Source organism: Spermophilus citellus (assembly GCF_964194105.1).
Source record: "Spermophilus citellus genome assembly, chromosome: 4".
Taxonomy (NCBI): Eukaryota; Metazoa; Chordata; class Mammalia; order Rodentia; family Sciuridae; genus Spermophilus; species Spermophilus citellus.
Genome location: NC_138185.1, coordinates 162,007,592 through 162,027,966, shown reverse-complemented (window position 1 = coordinate 162,027,966; position 20,375 = coordinate 162,007,592). Strand labels below are relative to the sequence as shown.

At 34.6% G+C, this 20,375-nt stretch overlaps 1 protein-coding gene across 4 annotated transcripts in view; it reads right to left on the bottom strand.

The window, feature by feature from the left end:
* GPHN (gephyrin) overlaps positions 1-20,375 on the bottom strand; it is a 612,413-nt gene that overhangs the window by 267,061 nt on the left and 324,977 nt on the right. The window lies entirely within an intron of this gene.

Below are 20,375 nucleotides of genomic sequence, written 5' to 3'. Positions count from 1 at the left end.
ATGATTTCATTAAAAAATTTAAGGCTTATTTTCTATCCTTTAATTTTAGTTATGTTTCTTTAAAATACGCTTTTGTTCTAGCAGTCAAAATTAGATAAAGAACTTTAGTTATTCTCAAAATGGCACCGGGTAATTATATAGTTGTTAATATGCTCCTATTTCTTAGGAATTTTGCCTGTCTTTCCTAACCAAAGTGCTGTATTATAGCCTTTTATAATTTTGATAGCTAATTCATCATAATATCAGTAATGTGATTGGAAGGCCAACAACTTCTGGCAATTTATTGGATAAATCTAAAATTTCAGCAAAGAACTTTAGTATGCCCTCATAGAATACAATGTTTGGAAGGCTTTTAGCACTTTGCCTCCTCTAAGAATTAAAAACATTCCCATAATAGGGCTGGGGATGTAGCAGAGTGGTAGAACCCAGGGTCTCATGCATTCGTCTAGAATGAACCCCAGCATTGGGAAAAGAAAAAAAACAACACACACACACACACACACACACACACACACACTCATTCTCATAACAATTCTGGCATGTTATGCTCTCACCATTTCTGTAGAAGAGAGAAAAATATAATTTTTTAAAATAAAACATGATAAAATAATCTGACATGCAAAGAATTTGACTGACCCATGGCCCTGTGAACTTTGTAATTTTACATATTAAGTTCATTCTACCTTGTGTTTCTCTAGTTTCTTTTTCAAAGTATAATGTCCATGATTTTATCCTGACAATGATGTTCTTTCTATATGTTTTTTTTTCATTCTTTTGGCTAAGCTATGTTTTTAAAAATTTTTTTTCCTATATGTATTTTAAATTTATGGGATATTATGGAAGTTGAATTTTATTTTCCAAGAAAATCATAACATCATACAACAATGTTAATAAAAAATGAAACTACAGTTAATTTTTTTTCAACTGTTTAATTTGCAAGCTCAGACTTGTAATATTTCCCAAAATACTTCATCTTCTCTAGATTGGCACCCAAAGAGCAGTGCTAATATAACCAATGGCTACATTTTGACGACTATTTCTTTGTGTTATTTTTGTGTGTGTGTGTGTGTGTGTGTGTGTGTGTGTGTGTGATAATGACAGGTTTTGCTACACAGCAGGAGAAATTATTTCTGTTTTTTCAATTTCTTTGGCCTTTTATTTTGCCAAAATCAAATTTGTCATTTTTTATTCTCTGTGAATTCCCTGATCTCTTTAAGTGTTTACAAATTAATTATGAAATGTGCTTTTTCATTTCTGGGATGCTCAGAGTCTATGAAAGACAAAAGTACATCATCTTTATATAACATTTCGTGGTTAATAAAGTATTTTACATGAACTATCATATTTAATAATATAAAATAAAAGCACTAGAGTCTTAAAAATAGTCCAGTATTTACTAAGCATTATGTGATAAACACTTAAGGAATTTATAAATGTAATACAGAACATTAAAATACATAAACAAATAGCTACAACACAAGATAGTAAATGATGATAGAAACTGGTATAAAGTTCAATGGGTTCAAAAATAATAGCAGTACATTTATAGCATGAGATAAGACTTTAGAGAAAAGGGGGCATTTGAGCAGCTTTATAAAGGAAAGTTACTGCAACAGGTAAGGAATGATAGGGGGAAGGGCAAGAAAAAGAAAGTAGCTATGTGTAGGGAAAAAATTAAAAAATACAAAGGAAAAAAAGCACCAAGTGCATTTTGAGTATCACTCTTTCAATTGGCAAGAGTGCATTCTACTTATGGAGGAGTAATGTGAAACAGGAAGTAAAAGAGAAAACACTTGTAGTCTGGTAGATTAGTAATGTTTCAATGTGTAGTCTCTGAATGACCATAATATACATAACTTGGGAATTTAGAAATGCAAAATCTCCCACACTGTCGTTGCCTACCTCTTCCTCTCTGTTACTGATCTATGGGGTAAGAAGCTATGGCTTCTTAAGTAGGCTGTATTTTAACAAGCTGTCTGGTTGATTCTGATCCATGTTAAAGTTTGAAAACTACTGTGATAGACTGCTTGAATTTTGATACTAGTTACTATCAGTGTGATCCTGGATTAATCACTGAACTTCTCTACTCCTTAGTTTTTAAAACCTAAATTATTGAAAGGAGTAACACAATCTCTTAAACATAATGTACGCAGTAGGTAGTATATAACTGGCCTCTCAAAAAGTACACTGGGATTAGACAGGGGAAGACAAATTCACTGTAAGAAGCTAGAATATATTCTTTTTTTAATTTTTTTAAATTTTTTTATTGGTTGTTCAAAACCTTACAAAGTTCTTGACATATCATATTTCATACATTAGTTTCAAGTGGGTTATGAACTCCCATTTTGATCCCAAATACAGATTGCAGAATCACATCGGTTACACATCCACAATTTTACATAATGTCATCCTACTAACTGTTGTATTCTGCTGCCTTTCCTATCCTCTACTATCCCCCCTCCCCTCCCCTCCCATCTTCTCTCTCTACCCCATCTACTGTAATTCATTTCTATCCTTGTTTATTTTCCCATTCCCCTCACAACCTCTTATATGTAATTTTGTATAACAATGAGGGTCTCCTTCCATTTCCATGCAATTTCCCTTCTCTCTCCCTTTCCCTCCCACCTCATGTCTCTATTTAATCTTAATCTTTTCTTCCTGCTCTTCCTCCCTGCTCTATTCTTAGTTGCTCTCATTATATCAAAGAAGACATTTGGTATTTGTTTTTTAGGGATTGGCTAGCTTCACTAAGCATAATCTGCTCTAGTGCCATCCATTTCCCTGCGATTTCCATGATTTTGTCATTTTTTAGTGCTGTGTAATACTCCCTGGTGTATAGATGCCACATTTTTTAATCCATTCATCCATTGAAGGGCATCTGGGTTGGTTCCACAGTCTAGCTATTGTGAATTGTGCTGCTATGAACATCGATGTGGCAGTATCCCTGTAGTACGCTCTTTTAAGGTCTTCATGGAATAGTCCGAGAAGGAGAATAGCTGGGTCAAATGGTGGTTCCATTCCCAGCTTTCCCAGGAATCTCCATACTGCTTTCCAAATTGGCCGCACCAATTTGCAGTCCCACCAGCAATGTACAAGAGTACCCTTTTCCCCACAACCTCTCCAGCACTTGTTGTTTGACTTCATAATGGCTGCCAATCTTACTGGAGTGAGATGGTATCTTAGGGTAGTTTTGATTTGCATTTCTCTGACTGCTAGAGGTGGTGAGCATTTTTTCATGTACTTGTTGATTGATTGTATGTCCTCCTCTGAGAAGTGTCTGTTTAGGTCCTTGGCCCATTTGTTGATTGGGTTGTTTGTTATCTTATTGTCTAATTTTTTGAGTTCTTTGTATACTCTGGATATTAGGGCTCTATCTGAAGTGTGAGGAGTAAAAATTTGTTCCCATGATGTAGGCTCCCTATTTACCTCGCTTATTGTTTCTCTTGCTGTGAAAAAAACTTTTTAGTTTAAGTAAGTCCCATTTGTTGATTCTTGCTATTAACTCTTATGCTATGGGTGTCCTATTAAGGAATTTGGAGTCCGACCCCACAATATGTAGATCGGAGCCAACTTTTTCTTCTATCAGACGCAGAGTCTCTGATTTGATATCAAGCTCCTTGATCCATTTTGAGTTAACTTTTGTGCATGGTGAGAGGAGGGGATTCAGTCTCATTTTGTTGCATATGGATTTCCAGTTTTCCCAACACCATTTATTGAAGATGGTATCCTTCCTCCATTGCATGCTTTTAGCCCCTTTATCAAATATAAGATAGTTGTAACTTTGTGGATTAGTCTCTGTGTCCTCTATTCTGTACCATTGGTCCACCTGCCTGTTTTGGTACCAGTACCATGCTGTTTTTGTTACTATTACTCTGTAATATAGTTTGAAATCTAGTATTGATATACCGCCTGATTCACACTTCCTACTTAGAATTGCTTTTGCTATTCTGGGTCTTTTATTTTTCCATATGAATTTCATGATTGCTTTCTCTATTTCTACAAGCAATGCCATTGGGATTTTGATTGGCATTGCATCAAACCTATAGAGAACTTTTGGTAATATCGCCATTTTGATGATGTTAGTTCTGCCTATCCATGAACAGGGTATATTTTTCCATCTTCTAAGATCTTCTTCTACTTCTCTATTTAGGGTTCTGTAGTTTTCATTATATAAATCTTTCACCTCTTTTGTTAGGTTGATTCCGAAGTATTTTATTTTTTTGAGGATATTGTGAATGGAGTGTTTTTCCTCATTTCCGTTTCAGAAGTTTGGTCGCTGATATACAGAAATGCCTTTGATTTATGCGTGTTGATATTATATCCTGCCACTTTGCTGAATTCATTTATTAGTTCTAGTAGTTTCTTTGTAGATCCTTTTGGGTCTTCTAGGTATAGAATCATGTCATCCGCAAATAGTGATAATTTAAGTTCTTCTTTTCCTATTTTTATGCCTTTAATTTCTTTTGTCTGTCTAATTGCTCTGGCTAGTATTTCAAGGACTAAATTAAATAGAAGTGGTGAGAGAGGGCATCCCTGTCTTGTTCCAGATTTTAGAGGGAATGCCTTTAACTTTTGTCCATTCAGAATGATGCTAGCCTGAGGCTTAGCATAGATAGCTTTTACAATGTCGAGGTAAGTTCCTGTTATCCCTAGTTTTTCTAATGTTTTGAACATAAAGGGATGCTGTACTTTGTCGAATGCTTTCTCTGCGTCTATCGAGATGATCATACGGTTCTTATCTTTAAGTCTATCGATGTGGTGAATAACATTTATTGATTTCCGTATATTGAACCATCCTTGCATCCCAGGGATGAATCCTACTTGATCATGGTGCACAATTTTTTTGATGTGTTTTTGTATTCGATTCGCCAGAATTTTATTGAGGATTTTTGCATCTAGGTTCATTAGAGATATTGGTCTGTAGTTTTCTTTCTTTGAGGTGTCTTTGTCTGGTTTCGGAATCAGGGTGATGTTGGCCTCATAGAATGAATTTGGAAGAGCTCCCTCTTTTTCTATTTTCTGAAATAATTTGAAAAGCATTGGTATTAATTGTTCTTTAAAGGTTTTGTAAAACTCCGCTGTATACCCATCTGGTCCTGGGCTTTTCTTGGTTAGTAGTCTTTTGATGGCTTCTTCAATTTCATCCATTGATATTGGTCTGTTCAAATTGTGTGTATCCTCCTGACTCAGTCTGGGCAAATCATATGACTTAAGAAATTTATCGATGTCTTCACTATCTTCTATTTTATTGGAATATAGGTTTTCAAAATAATTTCTAATTGTCTTCTGTATTTCTGTAGCATCTGTTGTGATATTGCCTTTTTCATCCCGTATGTTACTAATTTGAGTTCTTTCTCCTCTTCGTTAGCATGGCTAAGGGTCTGTCAATCTTATTTATTTTTTCAAAGAACCAACTTTTAGTTTTGTTAATTTTTCAATAGTTTCTTTTGTTTCAATTTCGTTGATTTCTGCTGATTTTAATTATTTCTTACCTTCTGCTGCATTTGCTGTTGTTTTGCTCTTCCTTTTCTAGGGCTTTGAGATGAAGTGTGAGCTCATTTATTTGTTGGTTTTTCCTTTTTTTAAGGAATGACCTCCAGGCGATGAATTTCCCTCTTAAAACTGCTTTCATTGTGTCCCATAGATTCCGATATGTTGTGTCTGTATTTTCATTTATCTCTAAGAATTTTTTGATTTCCTCCTGTATGTCTTCTGTAACCCTTGATCATTTAGTAACATATTGTCCATTTTCTATGTGATATAGGATTTTCCCTTCCTTCTTTTATCATTGATTTCCAGTTTCATTCCATTATGATCAGATAAAATGCATGGTATTATCTCCACCCCTTTATATTTACTGAGGGTTGCCCTATGGCATAATATATGGTCTATTTTTGAGAAGGATCCATGTGCTGCTGAGAAAAAAGTATATCCACTTGATGATGGTTGATATATTCTATATATGTCCGTTAAGTCTAGGTTATTGATTGTGATATTGAGTTCTATAGTTTCTTTATTCAACTTTTGTTTGGAGGATCTGTCCAATGGTGAGAGAAGTGTTGAAGTCACCCATAATTATTGTGTTGTGGTCTATTTGATTCTTTAACTAGAGGAGAATTTGTTTTATGAATGTCGCAGCACCATTATTTGGTGCATAAATATTGATAATTGTTATATCTTGTTGGTGAATGGTTCCTTTTAACAGTATGTAATATCCTTCCTTATCCCTTTGGATTAACTTAGTCTTGAAGTCGATTTTATTCGATAAGAGGATGGCCACCCCTGCTTGCTTACGAGGACCGTGTGCGTGGTATATTTTTTCCCAACCTTTCACCTTCAGCCTGTGTATATCTTTTCCAGTCAGGTATGTCTCCTGGAGGCAGCATATTGTTGGATTTGTTTTCTTAATCCATGTTACCAGCCTATGTCGCTTTATTGGAGAGTTTAAACCATTAACGTTTAGAGTTACTATTGATATATGATTTATACTTCCAGCCATGTTTGATTATTTATCTCTTTTTTTTAAATTTAGTTTGTTTCTCCATGATTAGCTTTCCCCCCGCTGTCTGTCTTTACTGAGGTACTTCCCACTGTTGGCTTTGGTATTGTTTTTCATTTCTTTCTCGTGTAATGTTTTGCTCAAGATGCTTTGCAATGCTGGTCTTCTGGCTGCAAATTCTTTTAGCTTTTGTTTATCATGGAATATTTTTATTTCGTTGTCGTACCTGAAGCTTAATTTTGCTGGATACAGCATTCTTGGTTGGCATCCATTGTCTTTCAGTGTTTGATATATGTTGTTCCAGGATCTTCTCGCTTTCAGCGTTAATTCCTGGCAGGTCTCCTTTCAGCGGTATTTTGCTAGAAGTTTCTCAGCAGGTAGCATGTAGGTGTATTAATGGGTCTCTCTGATCCTGTTACTGCGGAGGCATTGAAAGTGCTGCCTCCTCGCCGGCCGCCATGTTGGGTCCCTAGAATATATTCTTAAGGCACTGGGACCATTGATGGATTCTGCTCAATATTAAGAATTATTTCAGGAATAATAGTCTAAGATGAACTGAAAGGGGGAAACACATGATGTAAAGGATAGAAAATCTAATAATGCAAAACATTAAATATAAGTTGAATGAATTTTGGTTCATATTCTCTGATATATCTATTTCAGCATGTTATGCTCTCACCATTAAACAATGCTTTGTTCTTTTCCCCTTTCTGTTTTTTAAATTTTCCCTTCCTTTTTCACAGCGGGTGAGATGTGGAGGAACTTTTCTTTTAGTCAGTAATATTATGGCAATTCAACTAGGACGGCATGTAAATAATGTAACACATAACATTTATGTTACTGACTGCTATGTACTTACATAATATTTTCATATTATTCTAATAGTAGCCCCATGAAGTAGGTGTTGATTCCAACTTTATAAATGAGGAAAGAGTATGAATTTGACCATGGTAACAGTTAAATGTACAACTGGGATAAGAACTTTTCCAAAATATGATGTAATAATATTACTGCCTTTCAGGAAATCAGTTCCTCTTGAAATCAGTATATCTTTCTCCTTCCCTCACTCCCTTCTTCATTTCTCTCTCTTGTTCTTTCTATGTTTTTTTAAAAAATCTTTAAACTTTACTCCTTTAAGGTAGACTGAATTAAAAATGAAAAAGAGTTGAATTGTAAATTTAACAGTAGAAATAATCCAGTAAATGACTTCAGATGCAACCAGAGCTGGATAAATAGATTTTTAAACCAAAAAATTTGGGCTTAAATTTTTAGTAAAATGTTTAGAGAAAGATAAATAAAATAAAACTACCCACCAAGTCCCATCGCAATAAAGTCATCTCTCATGTGCATTATCTTCTAAATTTTTCACATGTAAATATAAATAACCATCATCTTGAATAGAGATGTTATTTGCCTTTTAGTTCTAGTTTTTAGATAACATTTTCTGTTTCAGATTTTTCAGATATAGAAGACTAAAAATGGCACTTTTGTCAGAATTGTAGTTAGGATAGCATACACCTTAGTCAATGAAAAACTGAAGCATATCTGCCAAATTTATACTTGCAAACTTCAGATATTAAAAAGAAAATAGAAGATATAAATTTTTCTTTTTTAGATATCTTCATTTACTATTTTATTTCTTATTTTTATTTTTTAAAGATACATATTTTTATGCATTTCCTTTGAAAGGGTTTTCAGATTCTTTAAACATCAAATTATAGGAGGCATGAACACCTAATATATTCAATATTAAATGTCCATGTAAAAGAAATTTTTAAAAGCAAAATAAAGAATATATTAAAATCAGTCAACTAGGCTAGTGCAAAACCAGAGTAATAGTTTTAATTGTCAGTAATTTTATTATAAATTCATCTAGTTCATTCAATAAATAGTTATTGAGTACTTTCCATGGGGGTTAGGCAGTGTTAAGTAATGGGGCTACAAGAATAAAATAGTCTTGCCCCGGAGGAATTTACAGATATACAGAAAAGTGTCAATAAGTGTTAATATGCTTAAATAAATACTACAGGCATATTACTGCAAAAATACTAAGGGAAAAATGGGAAAGGCATTTTAGCTATATGTGAGGGAGGGTTGGGTGGCTAGGGAAACTTCTAAGAAGAAAGGAATATATAAGCTAAACCTTGTAGGTGTTACAGAGATGGAAAATAAGAAGTACACTTTCAGGCTGAGAAAATGGCATGTACCAAGGATCCAGAAGCTAGCAAGAGAATAACCTTATGTGTGTGGTAACAATAAATATGGGTGGAAGATACTGTTTTAAAAAAAAAGGCAAATTAAATGTTGAGAGCCAGGGCAGGTCAGAATGATGCCTGGCATTTGCCAGAGGGAATGTTTGAAAGGTGATGCCAGTGAACCATTGAGATGATGATTTGAGTTAAGCTATATATAATTGCTGTGATGCTGGATTGATTGTATTGTATATTTGACCTTTACTGGGCAATGGGGCAGCTCTTGCTGCCTCGGGTGCCTGCTACTTTGGAGTTCTAGCGGGGATTCCTGGAGAGTTCCCATTGGTTGGGGCAGTGCGAGAGGAGGGATTTCCAGTTGGGGTGTGGTGTGTCCCAGGAGAAAGCCCCATGCATGCGGGTGTTCATGGGAGTGCAGAGAATAAAGGAGTTCCTGTTTTGAACCTACAAGGCTGTGTGGCGACTTGGTTATTTTGTGCCCAGCCAGACTGCGGCAATTAAACATGCCTTGGAAAGTAATCTTAAAGTATTCAGTTTTTATCCATAACCTATTTCCACAGCAGAACATGAAATTCCACTGAAGAGTTCTGATCAGAGAAATAACAAACTATCTGTATTTCCAAGAAATATTTCTGACTGCAATATGGAAAACTGACTGGGGAAGTGCAAGTCAGGAAACCAGGAAATCAGTTATAAGGTGAAATAATATAAGAGGTGAATTAGGTTGGTTACAAACACAATGAAGCAAAGTAGGCATGTTATCGTTAAGTGTATTCTGATATACAGAATACAATGTGTTAGGTACCTTTTTCTCCAAAAATACTTTTGGCAACTTTAATACATAAAGAATAATTTTTAACAAATGGAACATTTTGAGGAAAACTAGTACTGATCTAGATTTGTAGTATATTTGTAGTATATTCTATATTAAACTTGATCATAACAGGTATGGGTGAAAGAATATAAAAAAGTATTAACTAAAAAAAGAAAATTTCATTAAGTATTATATAAAAAATGTGTAAAATATACAGAATAACAATAAAAACTTACTGATATGCCTACCATCTAGGTGAAGAAACAGACTATAACTGAAACCCCAAAACACTACTGGGTGCCTTGCTTATATTTCAACTCCCTTCTTCCCCAGATAACTATTATCCTGAGTTTCAAAACTGTTATCATCTTACTTAATTTTAGCAGCATTATTGATATAATTTGGACACAATTAATGGATTTAAACTGTATAATTCAATGGTATGTAAAGTATATACATAGTTGAGTAACCATTACCATGATCAGTTTTAAAACATTTTCATCACTCCTACAGAAATACCACAGCTATTAGAATTCACTTCACATTTTCTTTCAACCCTCAACCACTAATCTACATTCTGTCTTTATAGATTTGCCTATTCTGAACCTTTAACATAAATGAAATTATGTGACTTTTTGTGACTGGCTTATTTTACTTAGCATAATGTTTTCAAGGTTCATTCATGTGGAATGCACATCAGTCATTTGCTTACTTAAATTAAAAAAAAAACCCAAAATTTCCTTTTCTTGGTGACAGAGTCTTGTTTATATTGCCCGGGGTTGGTCTTGAATGTCTGGGCTCAAGCAATCCTTCTGCCTTAGCTTCCTAAGCCAGGACTACACTACAGACATACACCATTACAACTGGCACTTAAGCATACTTTTGCACACATGTTAATCAAAACATATTGTTCAGTTTAGCATGTTTTAAAAATTTATACAAAAGAAATCATACTGTATATATTACACAACTGGCTTGCTTACTCAGTACTGTGTTTGAGATTCCACCTTCCTGAATGTGCAAAGCTATAGAACATTTTCACTGTTGTATACCATTCCATTGTCTGGCTATACTTCATTTCATTTATCCATTTTTCTTTTCTTTTTTTCCTTAAATATAATTTTTAGTTCTCAATGGACCTTTATTTTATTTATTTATATGTGGTGCTGAGAATTGTACTCAGTGCTTCATACATGCTAGGCAAGAGCTCTACTACTGACAACCCCAGCCCCTTACCCATTTTTCTTGATGGACATTTGTTTTCATTTGCTGCTACTATAAACAATGTAGCTATTAACATTACTTTACATTTTACGTGAGGCTTTCATTAGGATAATGTTCTTCAAATTATTGATCATAAATAATTAATAAGATGGTATTATGGTTTGAATGTGTTCCCCCCACAAGCATGTTGCATTAATCACTAATGCAACAATGTTGGGGAGGGGGAGCTAAAGGGAGGTATTACTTGATGAACCCAGCCTAATTCCATTTTAAGATTGGGAGCCAACTCCTCACAAAGTCATGAAAAGTTAATTTCTGTTTTACTATAAATTACTGCAATTTCTAAACTTGCTTGGAATACCTGCCCATGCCTTGAACTCAACCATGCCTGGTTTTCCCTGACCAGATAACAACTCTCTCTGAAACTTTAGTGGCGCCTCATAAATTCTGGCTTTTCCTGACCAGATAACAACCCTCTCTGAAACCCTAATGATGCCTCATAAATTCTGATGTTGGGATCTAAATTTACTCCTTAAGTGCTGAAACATTTAGACCATTAACCTACTACCTTAATGGTCTATGTATTATGCTTGTCAAAATCCTGTTATCTGTAAGTTCTCAAAACACCCCACTTTTATAACTTTTGTGGTATAAAACTGCGATCCTTGAGAGCTGGAGTACTGTTCTCTAACGCAAGGATTTCGGGAGAGATAGTCCAGTTAGGTCAGAATTACACGCTTGCTTTAATTTGATCTGAAATTGGGTTTGGTGGTCTTTTCTTTGTGTTGTGGTTTAACATTAATGAATTCTCCATCCTCATGAATGGATTGTGGGTGATTAAAAAAGAGCCTTTCGGTTATGAGCTCAATCTCCAATCTCTGTCATGCATGCTCTTTTACCCTTCCACCATTTGCTGTGGAATGACACAGTAAAAATATCCCACTTTGATGTGGGCCCCCTGATTTTGGACTAATCAGCTTCTACAACTGTAAAAAAATAAATTACTGCACTATATAAACTACCCATTCTCAGATATTGTTATGGCAGCACAACATGAATTTAAGACAGGTAGGAAAAAAAACCCCAGAAAGTATCAAAAAGCTTTCCTTAAAGTTACAAAAAGTATTGTGTCATAAATTTGTGAGCTTTGTATATACCCACATGTGGTGTATATGCTTAAACACACATACACACACACACACACACACACACACACACACACACATACAAACACAAAGACATGAATATATGCATGTGTGTGGGTACTAGGTTAAGATGTGAAATATATTTGGTCAAAAGTTTGAAAGCTACTGTTCTAGGGTATCTAGATAGAAGTAAAACTTATGAGTCATAGGAATAGGCAGATGTGCAGCTTTAATACATAAAAGCAAATAGTTTTCCATAATGTTTACCAATTTACATTCTTATCAGCATTGCTGCTACCTGTTCTTGACATTGCTTGAGCTGCTTTTTAAAAAATGTATTTTGGAGTCTTGTTAAGGAAGCCGGTTCCTATGATGACATGTTAAAGAGTTAGGCCTCTATTTTCTTCTAGCAGTTGCAGAGTGTAGGGTTTCTGGTCTAATTTCTAGTTCGACGAACCAAGAAACGCCCAGGACCAGATGGATACACAGCTGAGTTCTGGAAGTCCCATAATGAAGAACTAGTACCAATACTCTACAAATTATTTCGTGAAATAGAAAAAGAAGGAGCATTTCCAAACTCATTTTATGAGGCCAATATCACCCTGATTCCAAAAATAGGTAAAGACAAAACAAAGAAAAAAAATTAGACTAATATCTGTAATAAACATAGATGCTAAAATTCTGGCAAATCAAATAGAAAAACATATCAAAAAGAGAGTATAACATGATCAAGTGGGAATCATCCCAGGGAATGCAAGGTTGGTCTAACATATGGAAACCAATAAATGTAACTCATCACATCAATAGACTTAAAGATAAGAATCATATGATCATCTCAATAGATGCAGAAAAAGTATTCGACAAAATACAGCACACCGTCATGTTCGAAACATTAAAAAATCTAGGGATAACAGGAACATATCTAGGCATCTTAAAGGTATCTATGCTAAACCTCAGGCCAACGTCATTCTAAACAGAAAAAATTGAAGGCATTCTCTCTAAAAACTGGGAAAAGGCAGGGATACCCTCTTTCACCACTTCTATTCAACATAGTTCTTGAAACACTGGCCAGAGCAATTAGAAAGATGAAAAAAATTAAAGAGATACAGATAGGAAAACAAGAACTCAAATTAGCACTATTTGCAGATGATATGATTCTATACCTAGAAGACCCAAAAAGTGCTACCAGAAAACTTCTAGAACTAGTAAATGAATTAGGCAAAGTAGCAGGATTTAAAACCAAAAACCCATAAATGAAAGGCATTTCTAATCAGTGACAAATCCTCTGACAGGGAAATGAGGAAAACTACCCCATATACTATAGCCTCAAAGAAACAAAAAGAAGTTGGATCCAAGATGGCGGAGTAGAGGAGGTACTGTTTCTGGCTGCTCTGTGGAATTAAACCAAGAAAACAGGCAGCGTCTCTGAAAGGTGTCACCTAGATGAAATACAACATCTCAGAGCATTTGACAAGATCCCTATACAGCGGATTTTCATAGAAACCATCAGAGCTACGAACACCTAAGCAGAAATCAGAGTGTCTATATTCTAATAAGACTTCGGACTCCAGACACAAAGCCTGCGGTTTTAGCGCACACATGGCTCTCAAGCAGCGTACCAGAATCACACAGTCAGCTCCGCGCCGCTCCCATGCAGGCCACATGGCTGCAATCTAGCTACAGCACAAAGCCATCTTACCTCCTCCTGCCTCACCAGACAGCTTGGCACTGGAAGTAGTCCTACTCCATCTTGGAAAACCTCTCTAGCCATTTTGGTGGGCTTGGCTATCAAATCGGACCTGCATTTGAGAAGCATGCTGTCCTACATTCGACCCCCAGTTCATTGGCCACCGCCAGAAACTATAAACCTTTTTATGAAACTACTGATTATGTTGTAAATAATAACTGAATTCAACATTTCTGGACATTGAGACTAAACTATAAATGTTTTAATAACAATAATTTTTTCATTAGGATCTGTTCACATTGTCCTTCCCCACAAAGGAGGGATCATGGAACAATACAAGAGCACTACAAATATATAAGGTAAAAACAATAACACACCAGTCACATAGAGGTGGAAAAAAAAAGAAATGTGAGCAACATGAAAAAACAAGGAAAGAAAGTACTACAAATAATTCACATCATCAAAAGAATTGACAGCTATAGCGGAAAGAATTATAGAGAAAGAGTTAAGACATTAGAGAACAAATACAGGCAGTGAAAGATCACTTTGACAATGAGCTGAATAAACAAATCCAAGAAGCAAAAGATCAAATCAACAGGGAGATAGAGGCAATTCAAACAAACAAACAAACAAACAAACAAACAAACAAAAAAACAAACATAAATCCTTGAAATGAAAGAAATAATAAATCAAACTAAAAACTCAAAGGAAAGCATCACCAATAGAGTAGACCACTTAGAAGATAGGACATCAGATAATGAAGATGATACACTTTATCATCTTGAAAAGAATGTAAACAGCACAGTGAAAATGATAAGAAACCACAAGCAGAATATCCAAGAAATATGGGATAGCATAAAAAGACCAAATTTAAGAGTTATTAGGATACAGGAAGGCATAGAAGTACAAACCAAAGAAATGAGCAATCTGTTTAACAAAATAATATCAGAAAACTTTCCAGACATGAAGAATGAAACAGAAATCTATATCCAGAAGCCTACAGGATGCCGAATGTACAAAATCACAACAGATCCACACCAAGACACATTATAATGAAAATGCCCAACATACAGAATAAGGAGAGAATTTTAAAAGCTACAAGAGAAAGGAATCAGATTACATACAGGGGTAAATCAATTAGGATAACACAAGATTTTTCAACACAGACGCTGAAAGAAGATCCTGGAACTACATATTTCAAGCTCTGAAAGATAATGAGTGCCAACTAAGAATCTTGTATCCAGCAAAATTAAGCCTCAAATTTGAAGATGAAATAAAAAACTTGCACGATAAGCAAAAGTTAAAAGAATTTATAGCTAGAAAACTGGAACTACAAACATCCTTGGCAAAATACTTCATGAAGAGGAAATGAAAAACAACAATGAAAACCAGCAGAGGAAGGTATCACACTAAAGGAAAAACTAATCAAAGAGGAAAACCAAGTCAAGTTAAATAACAAAAATAAACAGACATGGCTGGAAATGCAAATCATGTCTCAATACTAACCCTAAAAGACAATGGCTTAAACTCAGCAATCAAAAGACAGGCTAGCAGACTGGATTAAAAAAAGATCCAAAAATATGCTGCCTACAGGAGACTCATCTGTTAGGAAAAGACATACCCAGATTGAAGGTGAAGGGTTGGGAAAAAAATCATAACACTCACATGGACTACAGAAGCAAGCAGGGGTTTCCATACTCATATCAAATAAAGTAGACATCAAGCCAAAATTAATCAAAAGGCATAAAGATGGACATTACATACTGCTCAAGGGAACAATACATCAACAAGACATAACAATCATAAATATATATGCCCCAAACAATGGTGCAGCAATGTTCATCAAATAAATTCTTCTCAAGTTCAAGAGTCAAATTCACTACAACACAATATTCATGGGTGACTTTAACACATCTCTCTCACCACTGGATAGATCTTCCAAACAAAAGTTGACTAAAGAAACTATAGAGCTCAATAACACAATTAATAACTTAGACTTAACAGGACATATATAGAATATTTCAACCAGTATCAAGTGGATACACTTTCTTCTCAGCAGCACATGGATCTTTCACTAAAATAGACCATATACTATGCCACACAGCAACTCTTAGCAAATACAAAAAAGTAGACATACTACCATGTATTTTTATCACATCATAATGGATTGAAATTGGAAATCAACAACAAAATAAAAAATGAAAATTTATGCATCACATGGAGACTGAACAATATGCTACTGAATGAACAATGGGTTACAGAAGACAGAAAGGAGGAGATTAAAAAATTCTTAGAGGTAAATGAGAACACAGACACAACATATGGAAATCTCTGGGACATTATGAAAGCAGTACTAAGAGGAAAGTTTATTGCATAGAGTTCATTCCTTAAAAGAAGAAAAAGTCAACAAATAAATGACCTCACACTACGTCTCAAAGCCCTAGAAAAAGAAGAACAAATCAGCAGCAAAAGCAGGAAAAGGCAAGAAATAACTAAAATTAGAGCTGAAATCAATGAAATCAAAACAAAAAATACAATTGAAAAAAATGACAAAACTAAAAGTTGGTTCCTTGAAAAAAGAAATAAAATTGACAGACCCTTAGCCACACGAACGAAGAGAAGGCGAGAACTCAAATTACCAGCATAAGTGACAAAAAAGGCAATATCACAACAGACAGTACAGAAATACAGAAGATAATTTGAAAGTACTTTGAAACCTTATACTCCAATAAACTAGAAGACATTGAAGGCATCGATAAATTCCTTAAGTCATAAGATCTTCCCAGATTGAGCCAGGAAGATATACACAACTTAAATAGATCTATATCAAGTGAGAAAACAGAAGAAGAAGAAAAAAAACGAAGAAAAGCCCAGAACCGGATGGATACACAGTTGAGTTCTACAAGACCTTTAAAGAAGAACTAATACTAATACTCTTCAATTTATTTCAGGAAATAGAAAAAGAGGGAGCACTTCCAGACTCATTCTATGAGGCCAATATCACCCTGATTCCAAAACCAGTCAAAGACACTTCAACGAAAGAAAACTTCAGACTGATATCTCTAATGAACATAGATGTAAAAAGTAAAATTCTGGCAAATCGAATACAAAAACATATCAAAAGGATTGTATACCATGATCAAGTGGGATTCATCCCAGGGATGCAAGGTTGGTTCAACATACAGAAAATCAATAATGTAATTTATCAATAGACTTAAAGATAAGAATCATATGATCATGTCTATAGATGCAGAAAAAAGTATTTGACAAAATACAGCACCACTTTATGTTCAAAACACTAGAAAAACTGGGGACAATAAGAACATATCTCAACATCGCAAAGGCTATCTATGCTAAGCCTTAGGCCAACATCATTCTAAACAGAGAAAAATTGAAGGGATTCTCTCTAAAATCTGGAACAAGACAGGGATGCCCTCTTTCACCACTTCTATTCAACTGGCCAGAGCAAAGAAATTAAAGGGATATGTATAGGAAAAGAAGAACTTAAATTAGCACTATTTGCTGATGATATGATTCTATACCTAAAAGACCCGAAAAAACTCCACCACAAAACTTCTACAACTAGTAAATGAATTCAGCAAAGTAGCAGGATATAAAATCACTACTCATAAATCAAAGGCATTTCTGTATATTAGTGACAAATCCTCTGAGAAGGAAATGAGGAAAACTACTCCACTCACAATAGCCGTTAAAAAAAAAAAAAAGGGTACTTGGGAATCAATAAAAGAGGTGAAAGATCTATACAATGAAAACTACAAAACCCTAGAGAAAGAAATCAAAGAAGACCTTAGAAGATGGAAGGATCTACCTTGCTCTTGGATAGGCAGAATTAATATTATCAAAATGACCATACTACCAAAAGCACTATACAGATTTAATGCAATTCCGATCAAAATCCCAATGGCATGCCTCATAGAAATAGAAAAGGCAATCATGAAATTCATCTGGAAAAATAAGAGACCCAGAATAGCTAAAGCAATCCTTAGCAGGAAGAGCGAAGCAGGAGGCGTCACTATACTAGACCTTAAACTATACTACAGAGCAATAGTAACAAAAACAGCATGGTATTGGCACCAAAACAGACTGGTGGACCAATGGTACAGAATAGATGACATAGAGACTAACTCACAAAATTACAACTATCTTATATTAGACAAAGGTGCCAAAAACATGCAGTGGAGAAAAGATAACATCTTCAATAGACAGTGCTGGGAAAACTGGAAATCCATATGCAACAAAATGAAATTAAACTCCTATCTCTTACCATGCACAAAACTTAACTCAAAATGCATCAAGGACATAGGAATTAAAACAAAGACTCTGCATCTAATAGTAGAAAAAGTAGGCCCTAATCTTCATCATGTGGGATTAGGCCTGAATTTCCTTAATAAGATTCTAATAGTGTAAGAATTTAAACCAAGAATCAATAAATGGGATGAAATCAAACTAAATTTTTTTTTTCTCAGCAAAATAAACAATCTGTGAGGTGAACAGAGAGCCTACATCCTGGGAGCAAATATTTACCTCTGACACATCAGATAGAGAACTAATCTCTAGGGTACATAAAGAACTCAAAAAGCTAAGCACCACGAAAACAAATAACCCAATCAACAAATGGGCCCAAGACCTGAACAGACACTTCTCAGAAGAGGATATACAATCAATCAACAAATATATGAAAAAATGCTCATCATCTCTAGCAATCAGAGAAATGCAAATCAAAACTACTATAATATTTCATCTCACTTTAATTAGAATGGCAACTATTATTAAGACAAACAACAGTAAGTGTTGGCGAAAAGGCACACTCATACATTGCTGGTGGACTGCAAATTGGGACAGCCAATATGGAAAGCAGTATGGAGATTTCTTGGAAAACTGGATATGGTACCACCACTTGACCCAGCTAATCTTCTCCTCGGATTATACCCAAAGGACTTAAAAACCACATACTACAGGGACACAGCCATATCCATGTTTATAGCACCACAATTCACAATAGCTAAATTGTGGAACCAACCTAGATGCCTTTCAGTAGATGAATGATTATAAAATATGTGGTACATATAAAGAATGTAATATTATTCAGCAATAAAAGAGAATAAAATATGGCATTTGTAGGTAAATGGATGGAGATGGAGAATATAATGCTAAGTGAAGTTAGCCAATCTCCAAAAAACAAATGCTGAATGTTTTCTCTGATATAAGGAGGCTGATTCATAGGGGGTTTGCCAGGGGGAGCATGGGAGGATTAGAGGAACTCTTGATAAGGCAAAGGAGTGAGAGGGAAAGAGAGAGGGCATGGAGGTAAAAGATGGTGGAATGAGATGGGTATCATTACCCTAAGTACATGTATGAAGACACGAATGGTGTGAATATAATTTATATACAACCAGAAATATGAAAAATTGTGCTCTATATGTGTAATATAAATTGTAATGCATTCTGTGTCACATACAACAAATTAGAATAACAAACAAATAAATAAATAATAAATAAATAAAATACAATAAAATAAGGACAGTGAAGTCAGACCTTTTCCTGTACTACCTTCCACTGGGTTATTTCATTTGTTTTTGTAGTATATTTAGATTCTCCTCTTAGAATTTGCATTCCTTCCTTGGATGTTAGCTATAATCTGCATATGTGAAATTTTTTTCCAGTTTTGACAGATGTCTAATGTCATGCTTCCATGTTTCTACCTCTTAGTACCATAGAAAATAGTGTTAAGTGCTCTAAATATCTTCTATTCATCTATCTACCTTTTCCACAAAAGCACTGGTTGCCATTGATCACTTTACTTTCCTGATAGTTTTACTTCCTCCAGAATGTTGTAAAATTGGAATCATATTTTAGGAATCATTTTCAGATTACCTTCTTTTACTAAAGTGTATGCATTTAAGGATCTTCCTGTCTTTTAGTACATTGATAGATTTTTGTTTGGACCTACGTTTTCAATTGGGAAAATACCTATATTGTTGTATATTTGCATAAAAGTGATTTTTTTCAGGTATGTAACATACCTGGAAAGTAATCTAAAAGGACAGAGAACTGAAAACCACCACTAATCATTAGGATAGAATTTATGAACATTCCACTGGACTGAAAAATATACATTCTTATGGCCATGGAATGTTCAGAAAAATAATGTCTTGGACCTATATATATATTAATTTATTATTAATTTTAAAAATTTAATTTATTATTATCCTTTTTGAGGTAAGGGAGGTTGAACCCAAGGGCCATCTTGCACTGAGCAACATTCTAGTCTTAATTAAAAGAAAAAAAATTTGTGAAGAGTGACTCATTAAGTTGCTAACACTGACCTTGAACTTGCTATCCTCTTGCCTCAGCCTCCCAAGTTACTGGAATTATAGGAGTGTACCAACACGCTTAGCTGGATCACAATAAGTTTAAAAGATCTGAAATTAAACAGATTGTCTTCTCTAATCACAGTGGAATCAAGTAAGAAGTAAAAAACTTAAAGATAAACAGGAAAATTATATAAACCTGGAAACTAAACCACAAACTTTAGAATAATCCATGAATTAACGATGAAGGCTCAAAAGACATGAAAAATATTAAAATGAATGAAAATGCAAAGACAACATATCAAATTTATGATGTACCCAAAACAGTACTTCTCATGCTTACACTAGAAAAGTCCAAATCAGTAATATAAACTCCCACTTCAAGTATGTAGATACAGAGCAAAACAAATATGAACCAAGCAGAATGAATGAAATAATAAAGATAAGAGCAAAAATCCAATGAA